Genomic DNA, 27,403 nt, shown 5'->3' on the forward strand with positions numbered 1-27,403 from the left:
TCCTTGTATTCCTCTGACTTGTTGCCTTCAGATTATTATCTTTTCACCTCCCTAAAGTCACATATGAGTAGAATTAAATTTTCAACCCATGAGCAGGTGCAGAAAGAGGTTCTGAAGTCGAGGAAGATGCTGACGGGAGAGTTCTTAAGGGAGGGGGTAACGACACTAGTGCCATGACTCACCATGTGCATTGAACAACTGGATGGCAATTATGTGGAAAAATAGTCAACAAGTATATTGACAGTCTTCTGTAATTTTGTAAGCCACCTCCTTTGTTGATGGACTACATTTTCTAAGGACTCTCCCAATGAATCTCAACCTGGTACCCGCCTTACCAACAATTAATTTTATATGATCGTTCCACTTCAAATTGTTCCACACGCATATATATATATATAGGCCTACACTTACTTTCTGAACATACCTCATGGGAAAGCAACAGTGCCCATATCCATTGCTTCCAATAGCCATGGATGTGATGATGCTGTATTGGGCATAGCTCCTGCAGTCCTGCCTGCCATTGCTTGATACACTCAGCTCATATTCAATTCTGATAATGAAAAGGACAATCGTGACAATGCCCTTAGCTCAGTCTGTGCACTGGAAAATAAATTACTGGTTTTGTTGAAGGAAAATGGTGTTTCTGATTGTTTGCTGTGTAAGTTTAGTCTGCTGTGGATAGTAGGGAGTATTTCATTCAGTCATGGCATTTTCTAGCAACCAGATCCTACAATGAGGCTGTCACATCAGACATCTGGCTGACACTGCTAGATTAGTACATCTACATCTACATTTATACTCCGCAAGCCACCCAACGGTGTGTGGCGGAGGGCACTTTACGTGCCACTGTCATTACCTCCCTTTCCTGTTCCAGTCGCGTATGGTTCGCGGGAAGAACGACTGTGTGAAAGCCTCCGTGCGCGTTCTAATCTCTCTAATTTTACATTCGTGATCTCCTCGGGAGGTATAAGTAGGGGGAAGCAATATATTCAATACCTCATCCAGAAACGCACCCTCTCGAAACCTGGCGAGCAAGCTACACAGCGATGCAGAGCGCCTCTCTTGCAGAGTCTGCCACTTGAGTTTCTTAAACATCTCCGTAACGCTATCACGGTTACCAAATAACCCTGTGTCGAAACGCGCCGCTCTTCTTTGGATCTTCTCTATCTCCTCCGTCAACCCGATCTGGTACGGATCCCACACTGATGAGCAATACTCAAGTATAGGTCGAACGAGTGTTTTGTAAGCCACCTCCTTTGTTGATGGACTACATTTTCTAAGGACTCTCCCAATGAATCTCAACCTGGTACCAGCCTTACCAACAATTAATTTTATATGATCGTTCCACTTCAAATTGTTCCGCACGCATACCCCCAGGTATTTTACAGAAGTAACTGCTACCAGTGTTTGTTCCACTATCATATAATCATACAATAAAGGATCCTTCTTTCTATGTATTCGCAATACATTACATTTGTCTATGTTAGGGGTCGGTTGCCACTCCCTGCACCAAGTGCCTATCCGCTGCAGATCTTCCTGCATTTTGCTACAATTTTCTAATGCTGCAACTTCTCTGTATACTACAGCATCATCCACGAAAAACCCCATGGGACTTCCGACACTATCTACAAGGTCATTTATATATATTGTGAAAAGCAATGGTCCCATAACACTCCCCTGTGGCACGCCAGAGGTTACTTTAACGTCTGTAGACGTCTCTCCATTGATAACAACATGGTGTGTTCTGTTTGCTAAAAACTCTTTAATCCAGCCACACAGCTGGTCTGATATTCTGTAGGCTCTTACTTTGTTTATCAGGCGACAGTGCGGAACTGTATCGAACGCCTTCCGGAAGTCAAGAAAAATAGCATCCACCTGGGAGCCTGTATCTAATATTTTCTGGGTCTCGTGAACAAATAAAGCGAGTTGGGTCTCACATGATCGCTGTTTCCGGAATCCATGTTGATTCCTACATAGTAGATTCTGGGTTTCCAAAAACGACATGATACTCGAGCAAAAAACATGTTCTAAAATTCTACAACAGATCGATGTCAGAGATATAGGTCTATAGTTTTGCGCATCTGCTCGATGACCCTTCTTGAAGACTGGGACTACCTGTGCTCTTTTCCAATCATTTGGAACCTTCCGTTCCTCTAGAGACTTGCGGTACACGGCTGTTAGAAGGGGGACAAGTTTTTTCGCGTACTCTGTGTAGAATCGAATTGGTATCCCGTCAGGTCCAGTGGACTTTCCTCTGTTGAGTGATTCCAGTTGCTTTTCTATTCCTTGGACACTTATTTCGATGTCAGCCATTTTTTCGTTTGTGCGAGGATTTAGAGAAGAACTGCAGTGCGGTCTTCCTCTGTGAAACAGCTTTGGAAAAAGGTGTTTAGTATTTCAGCTTTACGCGTGTCATCCTCTGTTTCAATGCCATCATCATCCCGGAGTGTCTGGATATGCTGTTTCGAGCCACTTACTGATTTAACGTAAGACCAGAACTTCCTAGGATTTTCTGTCAAGTCGGTACATAGAATTTTACTTTCAAATTCACTGAACACTTCACACATAGCCCTCCTTACACTAACTTTGACATTGTTTAGCTTCTGTTTGTCTGAGAGGTTTTGGCTGCATTTAAATTTGCAGTGAAGCTCTCTTTGCTTTCACAGTAGTTTCCTAACTTTGTTGTTGTACCACGGTGGGTTTTTCCTGTCCTTCACAGTTTTACTCAGCACGTACCTGTCTAAAATGCATTTTACAATTGCCTTGAACTTTTTCCATAAACACTCAACATTGTCAGTGTTGGAACAGAAATTTTCGTTTTGATCTGTTAGGTAGTCTGAAATCTGCCTTCTATTACTCTTGCTAAACAGATAAACCTTCCTCCCTTTTTTTATATTCCTACTAACTTCCATATTCAGAGATGCTGCAATGGCCTTGTGATCACTGATTCCCTGTTCTGTACATACAGAGTCGAAAAGTTCAGGTCTGTTTGTTATCAGTAGGTCCAAGATGTTATCTCCACGAGTCGGTTCTCTGTTTAATTGCTCAAGGTAATTTTCGGATAGTGCACTCAGTATAATGTCACTCGATGCTCTGTCCCTACCACCCATCCTAAACATCTGAGTGTCCCAGTCTGTATCTGGTAAATTGAAATCTCCACCTAAGACTATAACATGCTGAGAAAATTTATGTGAAATGTATTCCAAATTTTCTCTCAGTTGTTCTGCCACTAATGCTGCTGAGTTGGGAGGTCGGTAAAAGGAGCCAATTATTAACCTAGCTCGGTTGTTGAGTGTAACCTCCATCCATAATAATTCACAGGAACTATCCACTTCTATTTCATTACAACAGAGGGGTTCTACGATAAAGGCAAAGATCTGTTTGCGTCTGTCGACTGCTGTGAAATACCTATCTTTTTGGACATTGATCGCCTTGTTTATCTCTTACTTGATGTGTTTTCAAACAGTTTCATTGCCTCTAGAGTGCCACTTCAAAATTACAGCATTGTGTCTAGAATGGCTGTTATGACTGGAGACATCATCAGAGTTGGGTTTTTTGAGAGTTCAGATAAGATTACCCAAAACTAGCAGACTGATCTGTTTGTGGGTTTCTGGAATAGTGTGTTGGGTCAGGTTTTGAGCACGTACCTCAGTTCAGTAGTTTTGAGAAACAGTGTTGCAAAAGGTTTAGTTGAAGGATTTGAAGCAAGTTGAATCTCAGTCAGGTAAATCTGTAAAGACAAGGTGTATGCATACCATCCAGCCCTAGTATTAACAATGCATTCCTAAGAAAACTGAAAAGTAATCTAAAATTTGAGTGTAATCCAAAAGATCCCATGCTTTTGGCTTGTGCTTGGTGCCTTTGACAGATTCTACTAGTACCGACTGGAACCGTGTTCAGTTTCTGATAACTTTACATAATCTGTTTAAAACATCTCATCCTGCCGAACTGATTTCACCAATATTAAAGGCACTTTTGTTTTCCCAAAAAAGTATTGTGCCATTTGGTGGGTGGAAAATAAAATGTTGGCAATCTGGGCTGCAAATATTAATTTTGGATGAAAAATTTGTGAATGAAGTAGAAAGGGTAAAGAAGGAACAAGAGGAGTTAAAACTGAAACTAAAGGTCAGTACTGGAACTTTTAAGAGTCATAGTTGCCAAGTAGTGCAGGACTCTTTGAGGTACAAGATGCTGAGGGCTCACCTCTCCTTTTTTAGACTGTGGCTGCTCAGATTGAGCCATTTGTGACTGCATTTCAGTCACATGCCCCATTGGCTCCTTCCCTCTATTTTTTCTGCTCTAACCTATTGTCAGAAAATGAGAAAAATTTTCAATTCAAACATTTTGTAGAAGCAGACTAGCTTCAGATAGATCTGAGTAACAACATAAATCTGTTGTGATCTCAGGAAGTGAGCACTGGGAAAACAATCAAAAAAGCTCTGGATCATTGTGATGCATCATAGAAATATATCTATATGAGTGCCTTATATTTGTGAAGAGTGTAGTATCCAAAATTCCGAATGAACTGCCCCTGAAATATTAGTTTCTGAAGGGTATGATGGTCCTAGATTCAGAAGTGGCAATTAGTGCTGACCCTGTGAAGAGACAGTTAGGCATAGCATTGACACATCTCACTACCTTAAATTGCTTTGGTGCTCATGAATCTGATGCCATTACCTGGAAATTCCAAAATGTTTTAGAGACCAGGTCAGTAAAGGAAGTCCTCAAGGAATTTGAGGGGGATTGTGATCTCATCAATCTGGATGACTGTCATTGCGAATGAGAGGAGACGAAAATTTCAAGAGATTTTCCATGCCTCCTTGCATTCTCTCTTGCCAATGCCAGCCTTGCCAGCCTTGAAAGAGATTTCTCTGACAACTCCTCCATTCTGGTTGAAAATTTGACTATCTCATTTCCCTTCACACTATACACCTGACAATCGGTCATTGGAGGTGTTGCAGCTGCACCATTCACAAACATGTTAATACACAGCTTTCAAAATGCATATGTTGGATACAGTGAAGCAGTAGACATTTTAAGTGTCTGAGAAAGTGGGAGAAAAGGGAAAGAGATTTGAGAAAAGCTAAGGCCCAATTCGCACAGAGATCACATGGCACAGATGTGGCACTGTTTCATGTTAACTTCATGTTATAAAAGGAGCATTTCACACAGAAATGGCATGGCTAGGATGCATCTATAGTGGTCTGTCTATGTCCACTTATTGCGACAAGTAGTGCACTGAAGGGATGTGTGACAGAGACGTCCAAGTGGTGCATTGCCGTTTTCACTAATTTGAAGTTATCCAATGTGCCTCAGAAAATTATTTAATGTAGATGAAGCAAAGCTACATCTGTCTCTGTACATGGTTTCTCAGTAGAACTTTTACCTTTTGCGTAAAAATAAAAACAACTGTTTTGAGATTGACATATGTTCTCCACTATGCAGTCTTTCTCATTATACGAGGGCGGTTCAGAAAGTAACCTCCGATTGGTCACAGTGCGGGTTGTGGGGGGAGTAGCGACGCCATCTGTGCGTTCACGCACTCAACAGGTCAGTCGGCATCAAGCCGTGGTCGAGTGAACGTCGTACCTGCGCTAGTATAGTTTTTGGGGCAGTTTGAAATGTGTGCTGCAATAGAAAACCCCGCCAAATGTGAAGTGCATGCTGTCATAAGGTTTTTTACAGCCAAAGGATATTCTGCAGCAGCTATTCATCGTGAGCTTTGTGCCGTGTACGGACCAAGAGTTATGAGCGAAGGAGTTGTCTGTGAATGGGTACGTTTATTTAAAAGTGGACGAGAAAACGTTCATGATGAAGAGAGGAGTGGTAGACCATCATTGGTGACTGACGAACTCGTTCAGACAGTTGATGGAAAAGTTCGTGAAAATCGACGTTTCTCAATGTCGGAGTTGTCTACTGGTTTTCCACAGATTTCTAAGACCCTCTTGTACGAGATAGTTACAGCAAGATTGGGTTACTGTAAGTTCTGTGCACGATGGGTGCCCAAAATTCTTACCGACCACCACAAAACTCAAAGAATGGCCTCTGCATTAGACTTTCTGTCACGTTATGAGGACGAAGGAGAACCATTGTTAAACAGAATCGTGACCGGTGACGAAACCTGGATTAAGTACGTGAACCCTGAGACAAAAGAACAATCAAAGATGTGGGCACATTCAAATTCGCCTACCAAACCAAGAAAAGCCTCGCAAGATTTTTCTGCCAGAAAACTGATGGCAACGGTGTTTTGGGATGCCAAAGGGGTGTTGTTGGTTGAATTCATGGAACGTGGTACGACCATTAATCAAGACGTGTACTGTGAAACAATAAAAAAGTTACAACGGGCTATACAGAACAAACGCCGTGGTATGCTGACTTCCGGTATCGTTTTTTTGCACGATAACGCCCGTCCTCACTCTGCTCGCAGAACAACGGCCCTTCTTGAGTCCTTCAAGTGGGACGTTATCAACCATCCACCTTACACCCCAGACCTGGCGCCAAGTGATTATCACCTCTTCATGCATTTGAAGAAATGGCTCGGGTCACAGCGGTTTGATGACGACGAAGAGCTCAAAGATGCGGTCACAGGCTGGCTCCAGGCACAAGCGGGTGATTTTTATGCAGAAGGAATTTCAAAGCTTGTGAAGAGATACGATAAGTGCCTCAATCGCTATGGAGACTATGTAGAAAAATAGTGCAAAGATGTAGTTGTAAGATGTATATATTAAAATATTTTTATTTAACTTGGTGTATTTTTTTAAATCAACCGGAGGTTACTTTCTGAACGGCCCTCGTATTTTAATGAAACTGTTTGGAAAGAAGGGCATGGGGGGTGGGGGTTATATTTGATATCTTATAGTCTGAGATCACAGCTTGATAGCAAACTGATTTTATGTTCATTATCATAGTTATTGTGAGACTTCCAAAATAAGTAACTCACCGGGTATACTTTGAAAAGTTTTCTGTGAAGACTATAGTGGCTGCTCAGTTTACCTTTGGTGGCTTTTAGGTCATAGGTTGTCACTTACAAAATATAGCTAACATATTGAAATTATACCTCTTTCCAGTCCTGAGAAAATAAGTGATATATTCTGATGTTTGGTCACAATGAGCTACGACGCGCAACACTTAATGTTATGGTCATATGGTAAGCGGATTTGTGGATCATGTTTCTCTTTTGTATGTAGTTTATGAAGTTAGTTACAATCACATTTTAAGTTATTTTCATTTTTAAACAAAAGGTATACGATCATATATCTAGTAACAGAGATAGCTATATACTGTATACATAAAGTTTTCTTACCTACACATAGAGTTTCATTAATGAAACATTCAATAACTGTTTCCATTCACATATTGTCAAACAAATAGTGCTTGTTTGAGTAAGCAATGACTGATTATGCCTACATATTTGGAGTTATCTGATGCAGGCATTTTATATGATATAAAATGCCATTTTGCATATTTTTGTAATAGTTGTTGGACAATTACTTGTTATCTTTGAAAAAATTGCACTCTCTTGTTTATTTTCTTGAATGAACAAAGTTGAATCTGTGAAGTTACAATGCTGTTCTGCTGAAGCACTCTGGTTTTAATGTGTTACTTATCGTAGAAGTAGAAACCATATTTTGAGGAACAACAACAACACAGGTGAAAACAAATAATGTTTCTTGCCATAGAAATCTGCATCAGCAGCCATAGGAGATACAAAAAAATTTAATGCTATTCTTGTTGCAATTACACGAAACATGTACAGTCAGCATTTCATTTTCTGTTCTCAGTCAATGGGTTTTGCAAGATAGGTGTACATATCCACTATTCCCTTGGTACTTGCTAATAGAAATTCCGTTTTTTGGCTGGGATGTACTGTCACATGTCAAGCAAGGCTTTTTCTTGGCAGACTTAATCATGCAAGATAGGTAAAACTATGATGACATCTAGCAGAAGGTTTCTTTCTGCTGTGCCTCTCTCAGCTTCTTTGCAATGCTTTGACAGTCCACAGTTGATGGATGACATTTCCTTACCCAACCCGTGGTCTGCGTGCTAAGATCCATGAAATCCTCAGGATCCGTCCTGCACAGAAAGACTCCATTGTCCTTGGTGTTGGCAATGACTGGAATCCAGGGTGTAGGTGAAAGGATATTTTGTTCCTCTCTATAAGGGCAAAATCTCTGTCACGTGGTACGAAACTATGCCCTGTATTGAGGAATTTCTGGTCTATAGCAGTGAAATGTTTACAAATCAGATTTTGGAAAGTTGTCATAATATTATGAACCTCTCTCACAAAATCAGCAACGTTTAGACGTATGTAACTAAATTGCTCCTTGTAACATATGACTAGGCTTGGTTAAGAAATATGCCTGGAGAGAGAGAGAGAGAGAGAGAGAGAGAGAGAGAGAGAGAGAGAGAGAGAGAAGTAGGGGGAGGGGGGGATGACAACAAGTGCACTACTTGCAACTTCATAGAGATGGTGTGTTTGTTATCATGTGTTCTCTTCCATTCCCTCTAGTGCTTGTTGCTCATAGGTAGAAGTGATTGGTAGTGAACTCAGGTGAATTGTCTTCGAATGTTGATTTGCTTGTGTCTGCATCCATTCAGCATTTTGTAATGAGGCTTAAGCCATCATTCTTCCTGAATTCCACTCACAACTGGAATGGGAAGAAACCCTGATATGTTGTACTGTGTTAAGTACCCTTAGACATGCACTTCGCAATGATTTGCAGAGTATGTACATAGAAGTAGAAGTAAATAAAAGTGTCTCTGGCTGGCACATGCCAACACTCCAACAGTTGCTGTTCTGACACGCAGTTTAGGTGGAGATAATTGTATTACACATATAAGGGACATAACATTTATACTTAATATTTTACACAGGGTGGCATTACCAAGTATGCCAGTTGTTGAGGGCAACAGATTATCTAGAGCCATTGCCACACTTGTATACTTTGTGGCACACTGTAGATGAAACATGTGAGTAATGGTCAGGATGTGACGTATGTGAGTAGCACACATGAGAGTAACTCAGTTTCCTTATTTTCAGTGTCTGCAGAAATGGGAGGAGCCAGATGGGCACAATAATACACAGGACCCACTAAGCATTGCCACAGAGGTGAGTATGTCTGTGCTTTTGTATTCTTCTTATTTTGCTGTGGAGAATTGCACTCTATAACATGAAATGGTCATGTATTTATTTGTGTGTTTATTTACTCTCTTTGGGGACAAGAGAAGCAGCTGCATGAAAATCAAGAGCTCAGTTGGCAAGCAAGTATTAAAAAAGGAGGGAAAGCAGAATGGTGGAAGGACTATATAGAAGAGTTATACAAAGGAAAAGTACTTCAAGACAGTATTATAGAAAAACAAAGAGAATTAGCTGAAGATGAGATGAATGCTATGATACTGTTTGGATTATTTAACAGAGCACTCTACAGAGAAACAAGTTTCCTGGAGTAGACAACATTCCCTCTGAATTGCTTAAATCCTTAGCAAAACTATTCTATCCAGTGTGTAAGATATATGAGACAGCTGAAATACCTGCAGATTTCTAGAAGAATGTGATAACTCCGGTTCCAAAGAAGTCAGCTGCTGATCAGTGTGAATATTAGTGAATCATCAGTTTAATAAGTCTTGGTTCAAAAATATTGACACACATTCATTTACAGAAGAATGGAGAAACTTGCAGAAGCCAACCTCAGAGAAGATCAGTTTGGGTTCTCAAGAAGTGTAGGAATATGCAAGGCAATACTGACCCTACAAATATAAAAGACAGGCTGAGAAAGGAAAACCTATGTTTGTAATAGTTGTAGATTTAGAGCAAGCTTTTGACAGTGTTGACTATAACATGTTAATTCTGAAGATGGTTGGGGTAAAATATAGCAAGTGAAATATTATTTACAACTTGTAAAGAAATCATGCTTCCATTTAGAGTGTTGAAGGTTGCAAAAGGGAAGCAAGAGTTGAGAAGGAAGTAAGACAGAGTTGTAGCCTGTCACTGGCGCTATTCAGTATCTGCAGTGCACAAGCAGTAAAGAAAACCAAGGAGAAATTTGGAATTGGTATTCGTGGTCTACAGGTGACATTGTAATACTGTCACAGACAGCAAAGGACTTGCAAGAGCAGTTGAATGGAATGGATAGTGTCATGAAAGTTGTTTTAAGATGAGTGATTGTGGGAGTGGCACATGAATTTGCTAGCAATATTGTGCTAAACTGTGACTGCAACACTCATGCAGTACTCCTGTACAGTTCTTGAACTGTAGTACATCACACAAACATTTATCTACCCATCCTGGTCACCCTGACCAACTACACTCATGCTCATAAATTAAGGATAATGCTGATACATGGTGAAACAACACTCTGGTGGGTGGTTGGCAGGTTTAAATCACCTCGAGGTACGACCATGCGGTGCATTTGACCTGCGGTCATCGCACGGTGGTGCTGGCAGCAGTCCACATACGCAGAGGTGTGTTGGTGCATGTCAGAGTGCAGTGCAGCGAGGAAATGTGCAAATGTTTTCAGACATGATAATGGTGACTGTGTGTTGAAAATGGCTCAAAGAACACACATTGATAACGTTATGAGGGGTAGAATTGACTGGAGGCTGGTCAAACACAGCAGGTCATAGCTCGGGTCCTCCATGTGCCACAAAGTGTGATCTCGAGATTATGGCAAAGATTCCATCAGACAGGAAATGTGTCCAGGCGCAACAGTACAGGACGTCCACAGTGTAAAACACCACAAGAAGACCGATATCTCACCATCAGTGTCTGCATACGGTCACAGAGTACTGCAGATGGCCTTGCGTGGGACCTTACCACAGCCACTGGAACAGTTGTCTCCAGACACACAGTCTACAGGTGGCTGAACAGATGTTGTTTATTCGCCCAGAGATGTGCAAGGTGCTTTCCACTGACCCCTGGTCACAGGAGAGCCTGTAAAGCCTGGTGTCAAGAACACAGTACTTGGTCATTGGAACAGTGGTCCCAGGTTATGTTCATGGATGAGTCCAGGTATAGTCTGAATAGTGATTCTTGCCGGGTTTTCATCTGGTGTGAACCAGGAACCAGATACCAACCCCTTAATGTCCTTGTAAGGGACCTGTATGGCGGTATGATTGGTGCATGTACACCCCTGCATGTCTTTGACAGAGGAACTGTAACAGGTCAGGTGTAACGGGACATCATTTTGCACCAGTATGTCTACCTTTTCAGTGGTACAGTGGGTCCCACCTTCCTCCTGATGGATGATAATGCACGGCCCCACCAAGCTGCCATCGTGAAGGAGTACCTTGAAACAGAAGATATCAGGCAAATGGAGTGGCCTGCCTGTTCTCCAGACCTAAACCCCATAGAGCACATCTGGGATGCTCTCGGTCAACGCATCACTGCACATCTTCAAACCCCTACAACACTTCAGGAGCTCCAACAGGCACTGGTGCAGGAATGGGAGGCTGTACCCCAGCAGCTGCTCGACCACCTGATCCAGAGTATGCGAACCCATTGTGTGGCCTGTGTAAATGTGAATGGTGATCATATCCCGTATTGATGTTAGGGTACATGTGCAGGAAACAGTGGCGTTTTGTAGCACATGTGTTTTGGGATGGTTTTCTCAAATTATCACCAATACCGTGGACTTACAGATATGTGTTGTGTGTGTTCCCTGTGTGCCTATGCTCTTAGCGCCAGTTTTGTGTAGTGCCACATTGTGTGGCACCACACTCTGCAATTATCTTTAATTTATGAGTGTGAGTGTATATACTCTTCCATGATTATTTCTCCTTTCAAGGCATCATGTACAAACAAATCTGGGATACAGAAGTGGGCATATGGGCACCTGCATGGCACCATCCTGTGCCAATCTATTCATGCACTATCTAGAGGAATCCTTCCTAGCCACTCAGAATCCCAAATCTGTCATCTGGTTCAGATTTAATGATGACATATCGATGATCTGCATTGACAGTGAGCACAGACTGTCCACATTCCCCCATAACCTCAACACCCTCTCCTCCATTCAACTTCTCCTGGCCCCTCTCAACAAGTTATGTTCCTCAAAGTTGACCTGCACTTCAATGATGTCTCTGTCCACACCAAACCTAATAACCACCGGCAACACCTCTACTTCAACAGCTGCAACCCATTCCATACCGAGAAGTCCATTTTATACAGTCCAGCCAACCAAAATATACCAAGGGTCTCACTGAGGCCTTCACAGACTGTAGTTACCCACCCAACCTTGAACAGAAACACATCACTCAGACCTTATCACTCCATTCGCCAACTACCTCCCAAAATCCCACCATCCAGCCACAGGGAAGCATTCCACACATGACTGAGTACCACCCAGGACTGGACCAATTAAATCAAATTCTCTGGAAGGGTTTAAACCACCTCTCATCAGGCCCTGAAATCGTACTGTCTTACTCACTATTCTTCCCATCTTTCCCAAACTGACATTCCATCAATTACCAAACCTATACAATATCCTCGTCCATTCCTACTTAACCCCCGATCCTAACCCCTTGCCTCTTGGCTTGTATCGCTGTAACAGACCTACATGTAAGACCTGTTCCATACATCTTCCCACCACCATATGCTCCAGTCTGCTCACAGACATCACCTATCACCTCAGAGACAGGGCTACCTGAAAAACCAGTCATGTGATCTACAAGATATGCTGGAACCACTGTGCTGCATTGTACATGGGCATGACAGTAAATGAGGTGTCTGTCCTGTTCGCATAAAAGGCTACTGACGAACTGTGATCGAGAAAAAGCTGGACCACCCAGTTGCCGAGCACGCTGCCAAACAACATTCTTCATTTCAATGGCTGCTGCCCCCAGGGGGCCCACAGTCCTTTTGTGGGTACATGGCCTTGAGCTATTTATCTCCTTTCCTTTCCTTCGAAGGCCGCAATTCCATCCCTGTTCCTCACCCTCCTTATCCTTGCTCCTTTGTCCCTGACCCCTCTTTTCCCTCTTAGTGGACTCCTTTATGTCATCCTGGCTATCCTCCTGGCTTTGTTTTGGTCTGTGTTATTGTTTAGTTTGATATTTCCATGTCCTTTTTGGCGTTTTTGGTCCCCTTGGGATTTGGCCTCCATTTCCAAACTGTTCCGTTCAGTATGACCCATTTGGGGATGAACTCCCTACTTAGCTTCCAAGGTGCAGGTTCCTCTCCCTCTCCCCTCCCCTTTCCCTATGCACCCTGGCCCCCCTCCTGCTAGGTCACCAGCACGGTAGCCAGTCCGTGTGGTGGGGCTGTTAATTACCCACTTGGTTGAGTCCCCTGAAACAACAGGGATCACACTACTAGTACCTGAGCTGTTAATGCCTCATGTACGCCCAGGAGCACCAAAACTCCCGGCAATGGCCGCCGTGCCAGACGGCCCTTGCTGTGGCTGTGTGATGCCCACAGGGCGAGCCCCTGAATGGAGTGGGAGGTACTAGGGTGGACACCTTGCACATGAAGCGACAAAAGCTTCACCATCCTGGCCAATCTGTGGCGGTCTCTAAGAGTGGTAGTAGACATGACACTCCTTCTGATCCTTTGGCCTTCCCCTCCCTGGCCACCCCCTGGAGGATGGTCAAGCTTGCTGGCTTGGGTTGAAACCTTTCCCTCGGTACATGGTTTGTACCAGGATGGATGGCGGTAGTTTTGCTATGACCAAGCCTTTGTTTTTCTTGGAGACGATTGAAGATAAGTATGGTGAAGTTGAATCAATGAGTAAAATGCGGTCCGGTGCTTTGCTCGTCAAGACATCTGCTGCTGCCCAATCTGACGCCCTGCGTGCTTGTGACTGTGTCGGTGACATCCCAGTCTCCGTCACGCCCCACCAATCTTTGAACTCAGTACAGGGCATTATTTTCCACTGAGATATTCTTCTGTAAACTGACGAGAAGCTCCGTGCTAACCTCGAGTGGCGAGGGGTTCATTTTATCTGCCGTGTGTAGCGAGGCCCTCCAAACAATCACATCGCTACGGGCACTTTATCCTGGCCTTCTATGGGAATGTCCTCCCACAGAAGGTCATGGTAATGGTGTACTGGTGTGATGTAAAACCTTATATTCCACCACTGATGAGATATTTTAAATGCTTAAGGTTTGGACACATGTTTTCCTGCTGCACCACTGATCCCCTCTGTGGTGACTGTAGGTGCCCTCTCCATGAGGGGAGTGCCTGTGCTCCCCCACCAATGTGTGTAAATTGTAATGGACAGCATTCTCCACACTCACCTACATACCCGGTGTTTGTGAAAGCAGGAAGGATTCAAGAGTACAAAACCTTAGACTGGCTCACCTACACTGAGGCTCGTCAAAAATATGACTGGCTCCATCCCGTGTCTATGACCTCTACTTTTGCTTCAATTACGCCCATTCCTCCTCCTACCCCCTCCTCTTCCCAGCCCCACCCCATTTACCCCCTGCCTTCAGCCTCCTCCTCCTCCTCCTCCTCCTCCCTCTTCCACTACCCCTCCCCCTCAGTACTCATACCCAGCCCTTCAGGTGCTGCTCCCGCTCCCCTGCCAGAGAAGTGCTCCCCTCCTTCGATGGCCGCTGGTACTGGAGCTCCCTCCCGGGGCTCCTCTTCCTGGCACCCCACTGAAAGGCGATCTACTGCTCCACATTGGCAGCATGATCCGTGGCCAGTGGGCGTCAAAGTTGCCCGGTGTAATTCCGTGCCTGCCCTTTGCTAAAGTCTGCCCTTCTCTTCCTTCCCAAGAGAAGAAGCAGAAATGCAGGAAAAAAGGCAAGGCCCCTCTGGTACCCCCTGAGGTGCAGCCTTCCTCTCCTACAGTCAATAAACCAACAGAGTCTGACCCCACCTGTATGGATATTACCCCATTGTCCTTCCTTCAGTGTCTCTCGCTCCGTCATCCTCCCAGGTGGGCCATATCTAAGGCTGATTGGGGTGCCTTCTCCTCTTCCTCATCCCCCCTGTATTGCCACACGACAGTGTTGATGAATTTACTCAGACTTTGACTGCCTCATCCTTTCAGTAGCTGTTCCAGCAATTCATTCTTCTTCAGGTTCTCCCTACCGGAGGATGGTCCCTTGGTGGACTCCGGGAATTGCTGCAGCCATAAAAGACCACTGCCATGCTCTTCAACACTTCAAGCGGCACCCTTCTACTGCTCTTCTTCTGGTCTTTAAACAACTCTGTGTCTGGGCCCGCTACCTAATCAAATTCCAGAAATGGATTTGCTGGGAACGATATGTAGCTGCCATAGGATCCCACACCCCCTCTTCACAAGTCTGGGTGAAACTCCAGTGAATTTTTGGCCACCATTCCCCCACCAGAGTTGCAGGAATTTCTGTGCATGGTGTTGTCCTCACTGATCCAGACTTTGTGGCAGAAAATTTCTCTCAACACTTTGCTCAAGCTTCGGCATCAGCTCGGTGTCCACCCACGTTCCTTCTCCTGAAAGAGTGTTCAAAATGACTGCCTTTGTCTTTTGTTTCTCGCTGCTCAGAACCATATAATGCCCCATTCAGCGAGTGGGAATTTGCCAACACCCTCGCCCTTTGTCCTGACATGGCTCCTGGACCAGATTGGATACATAACCAGATGCTCCAACACTTATCAGTGGCTGACCACCGTCATATACTGACCCTCTTCAACTGTCTGTGGGGTGAGGGGGTATTTCCTACCCAGTGGCAGGAAAGCATTGTTGATCTGGTGTTGAAGCCTGGGAAGCTGCCTCTTCAATTGGATAAATACCATCCAATTAGCCTTACTAAAACCCTCTGCAAGCTCCTTGAATGCATGGTGAGTCGACGGCTGTTTTGGATCCTTGAATCCCGTGTCATTGACTCAAAGTGCTTTTCGCTGTGGCCGCTCTACAATGGATAACTTGGTCCACTTGGAGCCTACTATACAGTCAGCTTTTGCCCATCAGCAACACCTCCTTGCAGTCTTCTTTGATTTGCATAAAGCCTATGACACCACCTGGCGCCACAACATCCTCACCACCCTTCACAAATGGGGTCTTTGTGGCGCTCTGCCTGTTTTTATCCATAACTTCATTTCTTGTTGCTCTTCTCGGGTCCAAGTTTGCTACTCCTACAACTCTCCCCATTGGCAAGAAAACGGGGTTCCACAGGGTTCCATGCTGAGCGTCCCTCTCTTTCTCATAGCCATAACTGTATTTACTCGAATCTAAGCTGCACTCGAATCTAAGCCGCACCTGAAAAATGAGACTCGAAATCAAGGAAAAAAAATTTTTCTGAATCTAAGCTGCACTTGAAACTTGAGACTCGAAATTCAAGGGGAGAGAAAAGTTTTAGACCGCCCCTCCAAATAGAAACAAAGTTGGTCCATTGTAACATGAGACACAATTGAGGTTGAATGGATGAAGATACAGCTACAGTAGTTTGGTTCGAGTCGTAAGCTTAACAGTTAAGCTATACCAAGTAGCCATTGCTATGTGTCAGGTGCTCCATGCATATTTATATGGGTACCCTTTCTTTTCCACGTGCTTCGTCTGGTTTGAATCGATTGCTTATTTTGCTTTGATCTGATCAGTGCCATTCTCTTTGTTATAGGTATTTATGTCTCTCTAAGCTGAAAATGCATTATTGTACTGTGTCATGCATTGTTTGTCACATTCTGATAATGAGTGCTTACGACCTGGTGCCTCTCACGGCATGGCTTGCTTTTGTGCGCACTGCCACTGCTTACAACAAAAAAAATAGAGGAATTGTCTCATAAGCGAAACAACAGCAAGAGACTGCTATTTGTTTTTACTTACACTGCTGCTTTCTTTGATAATGATCAACAAGAACCAAATAATACACTGCATATGATAGAATTTATTCCGAACGAGAGTTTAGCAAAAATTTTTCTCTATTTGAAAATCTTTGCAGACGCCTCTTTAGTACATTACATTCTGCGCAGAAATTAGTCATCTTAGATTCATGGTTCATTTCTGATTGTATCAATATTTAGCATAAGAGTAACACAAATATAAACATGACATATGTATATTCTTCCACGTTTGCTGTTGTCTCACTCTAGTTTCGTAGTTTATTAGGCAGACAGGATGTAAATGTGATATCCTTTTAATTCATTTACTGACACACAGGTTTTGGCACCAGTATTTATCTTTGTGCCTGCAGAGCATGCCTGTGTAGTGCTACATATATTAGACAGCAGAAGTTAGTTGTGGCAGCACCTACCAACATTTTTCAGAACTTCCGCTTACTTTGCACTCGATTCTAAGCCACACGTGGTTATTTGGATTACAAAAACCGGAAAAAAAGTGCAGCTTAGATTCGAGTAAATACGGTCATGGTCTGGTGATTGCTGTTGGGCCAACAGTGTCCCCCTCTTTGTGTGCTGACGATTTTTGTATCCACCTTGCCTCCTCTGTAATGGGCACTGCAGAAAGCTGTCTACAGGGGGGGCAATCTGTTGGGCGCACACATGGGCTCTCTCCCATGGGTTTCAGTTTTCGGTGGCCAAGACTTGTCATGCATTTCTGCCGTCGCCGTACAGTCCATCCCTATCTGAAACTGTTCCTTGATGGCCAGCGCCTCGAGGTAGTGGACACTCATCGCTTCTTGGGTCTGGTCTTTGATGCCTGGTTGACATGGCTCCCTCACCTTTGCCAGCTGAAGAGGATGTGCTGGTCCCATCTCAATATTCTTAGGTGTCTGTGCAATACCACCGCTATGTTTCCCTGTGATAGTATCAAGCATTGGTCCAGTCTTGTTTAGACTATGGAATTCCTGTCTATAGTTCTGCGTTGCCTTTGACACTGCAGAAACTAGACCCCATCCACCACTGTGGGGTCCGACTTGCAACTGGTGCCTTCCGGTCTAGCCCCGTACTTAGCCTTCTTGCAGAGGCGGGGATTGCACCACCACGAGTTTTGCGCCAGCAATAGCTGATATCTTATGTGCTCTGAATTCACTGCACCCCAAAGCACCATAATTATGGTCTCCTTTATCCAGGCACAGAGATCACCCTGCCACAGTGGCATCCATGATGTGGGATTACCATGGCTGTCCGCATTCAGTCGCTCTTTTCTGAGCTCCAGCAATTGTCTTTACTTCTCTTCTGTGCTCACGCTTGTACCTCTCTGTGGTGCATCTCTCGGCCACAACTCTGTCTTGATCTCTCAATCGATTCAAAGGATTCTGACCCTCTGATGGCTCTTCGTCACCAGTTTTCCTGTCTCCTCAGTTCTTTTCAGGGTTCAGAAGTGATCTATACTGATGGCTCCATGGTTGCTGGCTGCACTGGTTTTGCTTACACCCATGTGCAATGCATGGAACTTCATTCCTTGCCAGAAGGCTGTAGTGTTTTTATTGCAGAATTGGTAGCCATCTTGCATGCACTGGACCATGTCCGCTCCTGCTCAGGACTATCCTTCATTATCTGTAGTGACTCACTGAGCGGTTTGCACGCTATCTGCCAATGCTTGCCACATCACCCATTGTTGATCACTATCCAGGACTCCCTTTCTCTCCTTGCTCAAAGTGGATGCTCGGTGGTTTTCATTTGGACCCCAAGCCATGTTGGGATTCCTGGCAATTAACTTGCTGATCGACTGGCTAAATTAGCTACTACCAGGCCATCTCTTGCTATTGGCATTCCAGAAATAGACCTTCTCTCAGCATTATGTTGCCAGGTTTTGGGCCTTTGGGATGCAGAATGGATCACTCTTTCTTCACCGAATAAGCTCAGGGCAATTTATGATTCTAAAACTCCATGGCAGTCCTCCTTACAGGCCTCTCGTACAGCATATGTCATCCTCTACCGGCTCTGCATTGGCTGTCTTGTTTTTACTCACGGTTATCTCCTTGGTTGTGAGGACACCCCTCTCTGTTGTGGATTGATGTTGACTGTGGCTCACATCTTATTGAACTGCCCCAGCTTAGCCACCCTATGATGGACTTTCAGCTTTCCATGCTCGCTACCCCTGGTGTTGGCTGACAATGCCTCAGCGGCAGATCTCATTTTACGTTTTATTCATGATGGGAGTTTTTATCACTTTATTTAAGGGAGGGACCTTCTACCTTATCGGTGAGTGGAGGGGATGGCAGGCCCTCTTGCTCCCCCCTTTGCCCCGACTGGATTGGCTTCAACTGGACTTGGTGGTTCACCCCGGCCCTCTGCCTTCCCACTCCTTTCGTTATGGTGTCTGTTATGTCTTGAGCGTCTCTCTTGTCTCCTGTGCTTCTTCCTTCCCACCCCTGTCATTAGTCACTTTCTTTCCATCACATCTTCTTCCACCCTTTTCCTTCCTTCCCTCAGTTTCTCATTTTATGGACATTGTAGTTGCCACTCCTAATGTGGGATTTTATCGGTTTTAGTTAATCTAAGGTCAGAGGGACTGATGACCACATAGTTTGGTACCTTCTCACCCAACCAACCAACCATCAATGACTGCTACACACCCTGTGCCATCTGGATCCTTCCTATCAAAAGCATGGGATGGATCAGTTGCCAAGGATGTTCTTTCTCAACACGACCTCTTTTCGTTTGGATGTATAATGTATAAGACTTTGTGTGTGTGTGTGTGTGTGTGTGTGTGTGTGTGTGTGTGTGTGTGTGTGTGTGTTGTATGATGATGTTAAGAGGAGGGTTAAGGCCTCAGTGCCAGCATATCATCTAGTCCTGCGAAATAGCACCAGGTTGCTCACAGAGCTTAAAATTTCATCCAGCATATGATCACCATCAACAGTATCACATGCCCCTACGTTGAGATACTGCAGAGAGCTTTGAAATTTAATCTAGGGCACTGACACAGAGACTGGTCATCAGGAACTTTACGATACCTTCTTCCCTCCCCCTCTCAGTCAAGTACTGGGAGGAAAAATTTCATCCACCACCTGAACTTGAACTAGCTTACCTCAGAGTCAAGCACCACCACACAAGTTTACATTAGTGACCTCAGCTATGGAGGTGGTATATGGGAAAGGCACTGAAAAACTGATATTAGTCTTGATCACTGAATTTATTATTTTTATACTGCCTTACAAGTTTCAGCCATGTGCCATTCTTAAAGGCTTAAAATACCTGTAGTGCATTCTGAGGCAAAACAAACATTAATTTGTGAACCACAGTTACAGAGTATCTGGTCTACATTACTTGATGACATCTGAGTGAATTTTCTTGCTGTATATGGGAAATTGCCTAGTTACATTGCTCCTCAACCCAGAATGCCGCCTTTTTAGATGTTGACCACCTTCTCTCTGATGGCTCCATCCACACCTCTGTCCACATTAAAACCACCAACTATCAACAGTACCTGCGTTTTGACAGCTGTCATCACTTTCACACCAAAAAATCCCCCCATACAGCCTGGCCAGTCGGGGATGGCCTATCTGCAGTGAGAAAAACTCCCTTTTCCAGTATACTGAGGGCACACAAAAGCCTTCACAGACAACCACTATCCCCCAGACCTAGTTTACAAAAAGATCTCTCATGCCATTTCCTCTCAAACCCCGAATCCTCCCACCACCCTCAAGAACTAGTCACAAAGAAGTTTCCCCTTCATCCCCCGGTACCACCCCGGACTGGAACAAGTGAACCGCATCCTTCACCAGGGCCTAGATTACCTATGAGGGACACCCAATCAGAGATACTTCCTACCCCTCCTAAAGTGGTGTTCTGTCACCCAACCAAATTCCACAACATCCTGGTCCATCCCTATGCCACTCCCAGTCCCGACCCCTTGCCACAGGTATCATATCCCTGTGGAAGGAACAGGTGAAAAATCTGTCTGGTCTGTAATGGAACTGACAAATAGACATCATTTTGTTCTATTATACACTAAAGTCGTGTTAAAAAAGCTTTTGCTTAATATAATACCAAGTTAGGTGTTGTGATCAATAATCGATATTGGAGTTTTATGTTCTTTGTAGCTTATGACTGTGATCTTTGGTCTACAACGGGTTTTCAGCCACCTGAGTGTTGGCTGTGGTTGAGTGCAGTTGTTTATCTAGTTTTAGCAATAAATATGTGTTTTTGTTACAAATAAACCATGGAATGCTGTGACATGATTTCGATAGTCCAGTGATAATTAAAAAACTCGCACCTTTTCTTGGACCCAGAGCAGCAAAGGAATCATTGCCTAGTCAACAAGAAGCCACATGGACAACACAGATTCAGCAGCATCAACAAAGGAGACATCATGGCCAGCTCTACTAAAGTACTATACAGGCATTAGCCACACCGTAACGGTGTCCTTATGGAGATAACCTTTCCAGCTCACAAGGGAACCTCCCCATCGCACCCCCCTCAGATTTAGTTATAAGTTGGCATAGTGGATAGGCCTTGAAAAACTGAACACAGATCAACTGAGAAAACAGGAAGAAGTTGTGTGGAACTGTGAAAAAATAAGCAAAATATACAAACTGAGTAGTTCATGGGAAGATAAGCAACATCAAGGACACTGGGAATGCAGGAGCGCCGTGGTCTCGTGGTAACGTGAGCAGCTGCGGAATGTAAGGTCCTTGATTCAAATCTTCCATTGAGTGTAAAGTTTTATTTTTTATTTTCAGTTTATGTGACACTCTTATGTTTTCATCACTTTTTTGGGAGTGATTATCACATCCACAAGAAAACCTAATTCGGGCAAGGTAGAAGAATCTTTTTACCCATTCGCCAAGTGTACAAGTTAGGTGGGTCGACAACATATTCCTGTCACGTGACGCACATGCCGTTACCAGTGTCATATAGAATATATCATATGTGTTTTCCTGTGGGGGAATCGGTTGACCTATGATCTTGTGATCAAATGTTTTCGGTTCCCATTGGAGAGGCACGTCCTTTCGTCTACTAATCGCACGGTTTTGCGATGCGGTCGCAAAACACAGACACTAAACTTATTACAGTGAACAGAGACGTCAATGAATGAACGGACAGATAATAACTATGCAAAAATAAAGAAAGTAAAATTTTCACTCTAGGGAAGACTTGAACCAAGGACCTCTCGTTCCGGAGCTGCACACGCTACCACGGGACCACGGCGCCCCTGTTGTGTAATTGTCCATGATGTTGGATATGTGACCCATGGACTACTCAGTTTGTATATTTTGCTTATTTTTTCACAGTTCCACACAACTTCTTCCTGTTTTCTCAATTGATCTGTGTTCAGTTTATCAAGGCCTATCCACTGTGCCAACTTATAACTAAATCTGAGGGGGGTGCGATGGGGAGGTTCCCTTGTCAGTAGAGAGGGTTCGTGACAAGTCCACCCATTCAGCACTATTCCAGTCCTGTCATCCATGACCGGGCCACCTGTGAAAGCAGACATGTCATTTACCAGCTCTGCTGCAATCATTGCACAACATTTTATATTGGTGTGACTACCAACCAGCTGTCCACCAGGATGAACTGCCACTGCCAAACTGTGACCTGGAACAAAGTAGACGACCCTGTAGCAAAACATGCAGCTGAACACAACACACTTGATTTCAATGGCTGCTTCAATACCTGAGCCATCTGGATCTTTCCCTCATCCACCAGCTTTTCTGAACTGCACTGATGGGAAGTATCCTTACAACACATTCTCCCCTCTCATAATTATCCCAGCCGCAATGTTCAATAACATACTATCCCCACTCTCTCCATCCAACAGTTTCAACCCTCCTGTCTCATCTCCTACCCTGTTTATTTGCAGCTCACTGCCAATGCATACGCCTGTTTTTACCCGCTCCTCTCCTTTGTCCTCACCTCTCTGCCCCACAACCTCCTGTCACTGCACCTGTTGGTAGTCTAGTCCCTGCATGCTCCACCAGACAGCATTCATCTCTCTCCCCATCTGTACACTACTATCCCTTCCCCTTCCCCTCCCCTCCCCTTACCCTTCCCTTTCCCCTTCGCCTTTCCCCTTCCCCCTTTCCCCTTCCCCCTTCCCCCTTCCCCTTCCCCCTTCCCATTCCTCCCTCCCCCTCCCCCTCCCCCTTCCCCTCCCCCTTCCCCTCCCCCTTCCCCTCCCCCTTCCCCTCCCCCTTCCCCTCCCCCTTCCCCTCCCCCTTCCCCTCCCCCTTCCCCTTCCCCTTCCCTTTCCCTTCCCCTTCCCCTCTAGACTGCTGCTTGCATCCCATGTACTAGTTGCATTTCAGCCCAAGATGCTGGTGTTGGCAGTCATGTGTGCGTGAGGTGTGCTTGCTTGTGTGTGTGAATGATATGTATCTCTCTTTTACTGATGAAGGCTGTGGCCGGAAGCTTTATGTAAGTGTCTTTTAATTGTGTCTGTCTGCAACTTGACACATCTTCTTTATGGTAAGTAGCAATCCGCATTTCCCCACATTGATGATATTCCGACCTGCAGTTTCTATTGTTTGATTTTAGGAAGATTGTAATTATTACATTTAAGTTAAAAGGTGTGAAATAGTTAGTTCTTCGTGTACAGTCTGTTTTGAGGAAGAGATTGTGGAGCTTCTGAAGCTGTTGTAATGCTTACGTAAATTCATTTGAATGAAAGTGAATTTTTATTTTTCATGTATACCGTAATCATTGATCAGTGGCCACAAAGGTACTCACATGATTCCCTGTGGCATGCTTACTGCCTAGATGGCAGCGATTTAAATAAAGGTGCACAGAAACTCCATATGTCTGTATTATGCAGTGTAAAGGGTTAGCACAAAACCAGTTTTATACATAAATCATTAGTATGAATTTGGATGTCTTACTCCCTTGCATTCAGAAGATAGTATCAGATTATGAACAACTTTTTTGGTCTATGTACATATAATCTCTCTGAAGTATTCACTATTCAATAACATCTGAAAAATTTTCTGTAAAAATGTGTGAAAAATTTTTCATAAAAATAGCGGTCAGTTGGCACAGTCCACCTATTTGACTTCCCACATTGTTTGCTGCCCACTGGGAGCAAGTTGGGGCCTCCCATGAAATGGTACAAAACCTTGTGCTTCAGAAAATTCACTTTGTGAACACAGTTAGTGCTGGCCAGAAGACACCTAAAATCCCAAATGAAAAAGATGTTCACCCTCATCTTTGCAGTGTACAGTACAGTGGTACCCACTGCTGCACATTTCAAGTAAATTGGTCAGCACCATGGCCATGTCCTCTGCTGCTACATGCATTGTGTCCAGCCGATGCGACATTGTGTTTATGTTCTGCCTAAGGTAAGTACACTACTATTTGCTGTAATGTGACATGACATTCTATTTTACAGGTGAGCTGGTGTTAAACAGCAGGGCTATTTGGGAAGCATGATTAACTGATAATAGGACAAGTGAAAAAGGAATAAGAGCAAGATTTTCAGTAGCAAAGCAGGCTTCCTAGACAATGCTGAAAATGTCCATTGGTGTCAGCAAAAATGTAGTAAATGAACTACTGGTGTTCCTGTAAGTCCCATCAAGCACACCACAAACCACATCAAATGCAAAAAGAACCAACCAATTCGATCCATTTGCAGGAGGAAGTTTGTAGCATTCATATCCTGAATGTGTAGTGTTGGATAGTGCCACTTATCCTTCTGTTTAGTATACAAATGGTCACTAACCCAAAGGATATCCTAAATACTTGACCCTGCCTTTTTATCACCAATAGAATCCAAGGTATGAGCACTGGAAAATCACATTTCTGTGCATGGTGTTTTGGAACATATTGGTAGGTATGCTGTCACATGCATACTGATAAGAAGGGATCGCAGTACACTCTCTGCAGTTCACACACAGGATGTTGAGGAGCAAATGTTACAACAAGTAGAAAATTATCCTGATACAAGTGTGTGCTGAAGACATCTGCCATGCTCTGGCATGGTACATTCTGCACAAGCGGTTACTGCATCCATGTTCTTTACAGTGTGTGTGAGCTTGGAAGCTGTAAGATCACAGTGCCAATTTACACATCTGTCAGTGGATTCTGAGATGGAAAGCTGAAGATCCCATTGAGAAATTTAATTTTATTTACGTCTACATGTACATGGTTATTCTGCAATTCATGATTAAGTGTACCACTCTCAAACATTTAAATATTTCCGTGTGAGCTCTGGTTTCTCTTATTATATTGTGATGATCATTTCTCCCTATCTAAGTGGGTGCCAAAAAATTATTTTCACACTCTGGCGAGAACATTGTTTTTTTTAAAGATTGCCACCCCAATCCACGTATCATATCTGTGGCACTCTCTCACCCCTATTTGGTGGTAATATGAAATGAGCAGCCATTCTTTGAACTTTTTTTATGTCCTCCATAAATTCTATCTGGTGCAGATCCCACACTGCACAGCAGTACTCCAGAAGATGGCATTTTGCAATGTAAATCTGATTCTATGGTGGCATGTAGCCATGGTAGCTCTCAGTTTCTACAAGAAGATGCTGAAAAATTTGGGATGATGACTTTCAAGCTATGAGAACAAGGTGCCTTTGACAGTTATTGTGGGCAAATTCCTTTGTCTGTCCTTGTTGTTTCCTGACCTGAAATGTTCATGTCAGTTCAGTTGTTATAAAGTCTGAGTTTGACTTGTAAAGAAAGGAGGACGTTTGGTCGTACAAGTGATACAGGAATCGAGCTAACATTTCCGCATTAATATATATTACTATGCTCTGTCATACTATATTATTTAATTATGTCTGATTTTGTTGTATGTTATCACCCGAGTGGTAAACATTTACTTATGAATTTACTTTTGCTATATACCAGCACTCAAAGTTGTGAACACTTACTTATATACAAATATGCTCTGTTAATATATTATCATGAGGAATGACTCACCTACTACACTCTGTATTACCATGCATAATGTTTTTTAATTATCATGAGGAATGGCTCACTTACTAATGTTTGTTAATTATCGTGAGGAATGACTCACTTACTATACTCAGTATTACCATGCATAATTTTTTTTAATTATCGTGAGGAGGAATGGCTCACTTACTGTACTCAATATTACCATGCATAATGGTTTTTTTAATTATCATGGAGAATGGCTCACTTACACTACTCTCTATCACATAACTATATTCCATGACCATTGTGGGGCATGATACCACTATATGTTATCTCATACTGAGAAGGAAGATGAAATGATTGTAATTGCGTAAATATTCATAAAAAAATAATCATTATATGTTTTTTAAAGACAGAATGAAGCATCAGAAGTGTCTTGGCAAATGAAAAATGGAAAGACTGGACATTGGTCAGACATTCCATTCTATGCATGCAGGATGATGAATTATGCTAACTGTTGAGGAACTATACTCCAAGAATTTAAGTGTACTATATGATAATAATATATTCAGTTATTCAATACTACATGTAAATTTTAATTTAAACTGCAGAGAAAAGTACCATAGCACTTGAAAATTTTTTAGTACTAGTATGATTTTAGTGAGATGTTATCAAAGAACAAGTTAAAATTGAAATATGAGATTTAAGACAGGAAATGTTTTAGTATGAACAGTTGGAATTTTTCTGAATTGAACTATTCTATTCAAAACAATCAATTGCACAATATATGATGGTCATAAAGAGTGGAGTATGAGCCTTATTTCAGGTTTTTGTAATGAAGAACTTCAGATGAGCAGAGATCTATAGTTTACTTCAGTTCAGTGCTCTTCATTGCACATAGAGGAGACTGAACACTTTGTTATATTATGGTCTAATACTAGGTGTACTTTCCAAAGATAGGAAATGTCTAAATACAAATTAATATGGATTTTGAGTATTGTAGTATCCGATACTAACACTTATTCCACAATGCATTGTCAATATTGAGAAAGAGTTATACACACCAGCGTCTCCACTGCACTCAGGAGAACCTGGAGGCTGTAATGACAAACATAAATATACAGAAACATGACCAATTCAGCTAACATCCAATAGATAATTTTCTGATTGAAATAGATTTACCTCACATTCATGTTGTAATACATGCTGCAGACAATTCTGCGAATTAACTTGTTCTTTCTGTGTGCTATTAATTAATATTTTGTTTAATCTAGTTGAATCTAATACAAAATAATTTATGATAATTTTACATATTTGGTTGCACATATCTTTTGCAAATTGTTTGTTCATCCAATTGATTGTAAAATGAGTACTGTTACGTAAACCTGTCAGAAAAGGTTTTGTTCAACTTTCAGTTGCATAAATCCTTTTGGTGGTTGTTGAAATGTAAGTCTAATTGAAATCCATTTAAACACATAAATTTCAACCATCAACAGTAATTTCTGACATAGAGGTGTATGGAAATATGTACTTGTGGAAAATTTACGAAGAAAATAATTATGAAATCTTAATTACATTAATGTGTAAATGAAGGGAACAATTCCCATAAAGGGAGTCTCTAGTAATTAATAAAAAATGTAAATGTATTATTGTAAATACATATTCAAGAAGTTATTCTAGAATAAAATAACAGACATGTACTAATATCATAGTGTACTAGCTATTCTTGAGTAAACATACATTTACATATGTA

At 42.9% G+C, this 27,403-nt stretch overlaps 1 long non-coding RNA gene across 1 annotated transcript in view; it reads left to right on the forward strand.

The window, feature by feature from the left end:
- The window catches only part of LOC124717289, a 79,975-nt gene extending 55,444 nt beyond the window's left edge, over positions 1–24,531 (forward strand). Inside the window, exons 4-5 of the long non-coding RNA XR_007005731.1 lie at positions 9,041–9,109; positions 24,153–24,531. This is a non-coding gene — a long non-coding RNA (uncharacterized LOC124717289). The remainder of the gene's footprint in view (positions 1–9,040; positions 9,110–24,152) is intronic.
- Positions 24,532–27,403: the final 2,872 nt, after the last annotated feature.

The sequence above is a fragment of the Schistocerca piceifrons genome, chromosome 9 (assembly GCF_021461385.2).
Source record: "Schistocerca piceifrons isolate TAMUIC-IGC-003096 chromosome 9, iqSchPice1.1, whole genome shotgun sequence".
Classification (NCBI taxonomy): Eukaryota; Metazoa; Arthropoda; class Insecta; order Orthoptera; family Acrididae; genus Schistocerca; species Schistocerca piceifrons.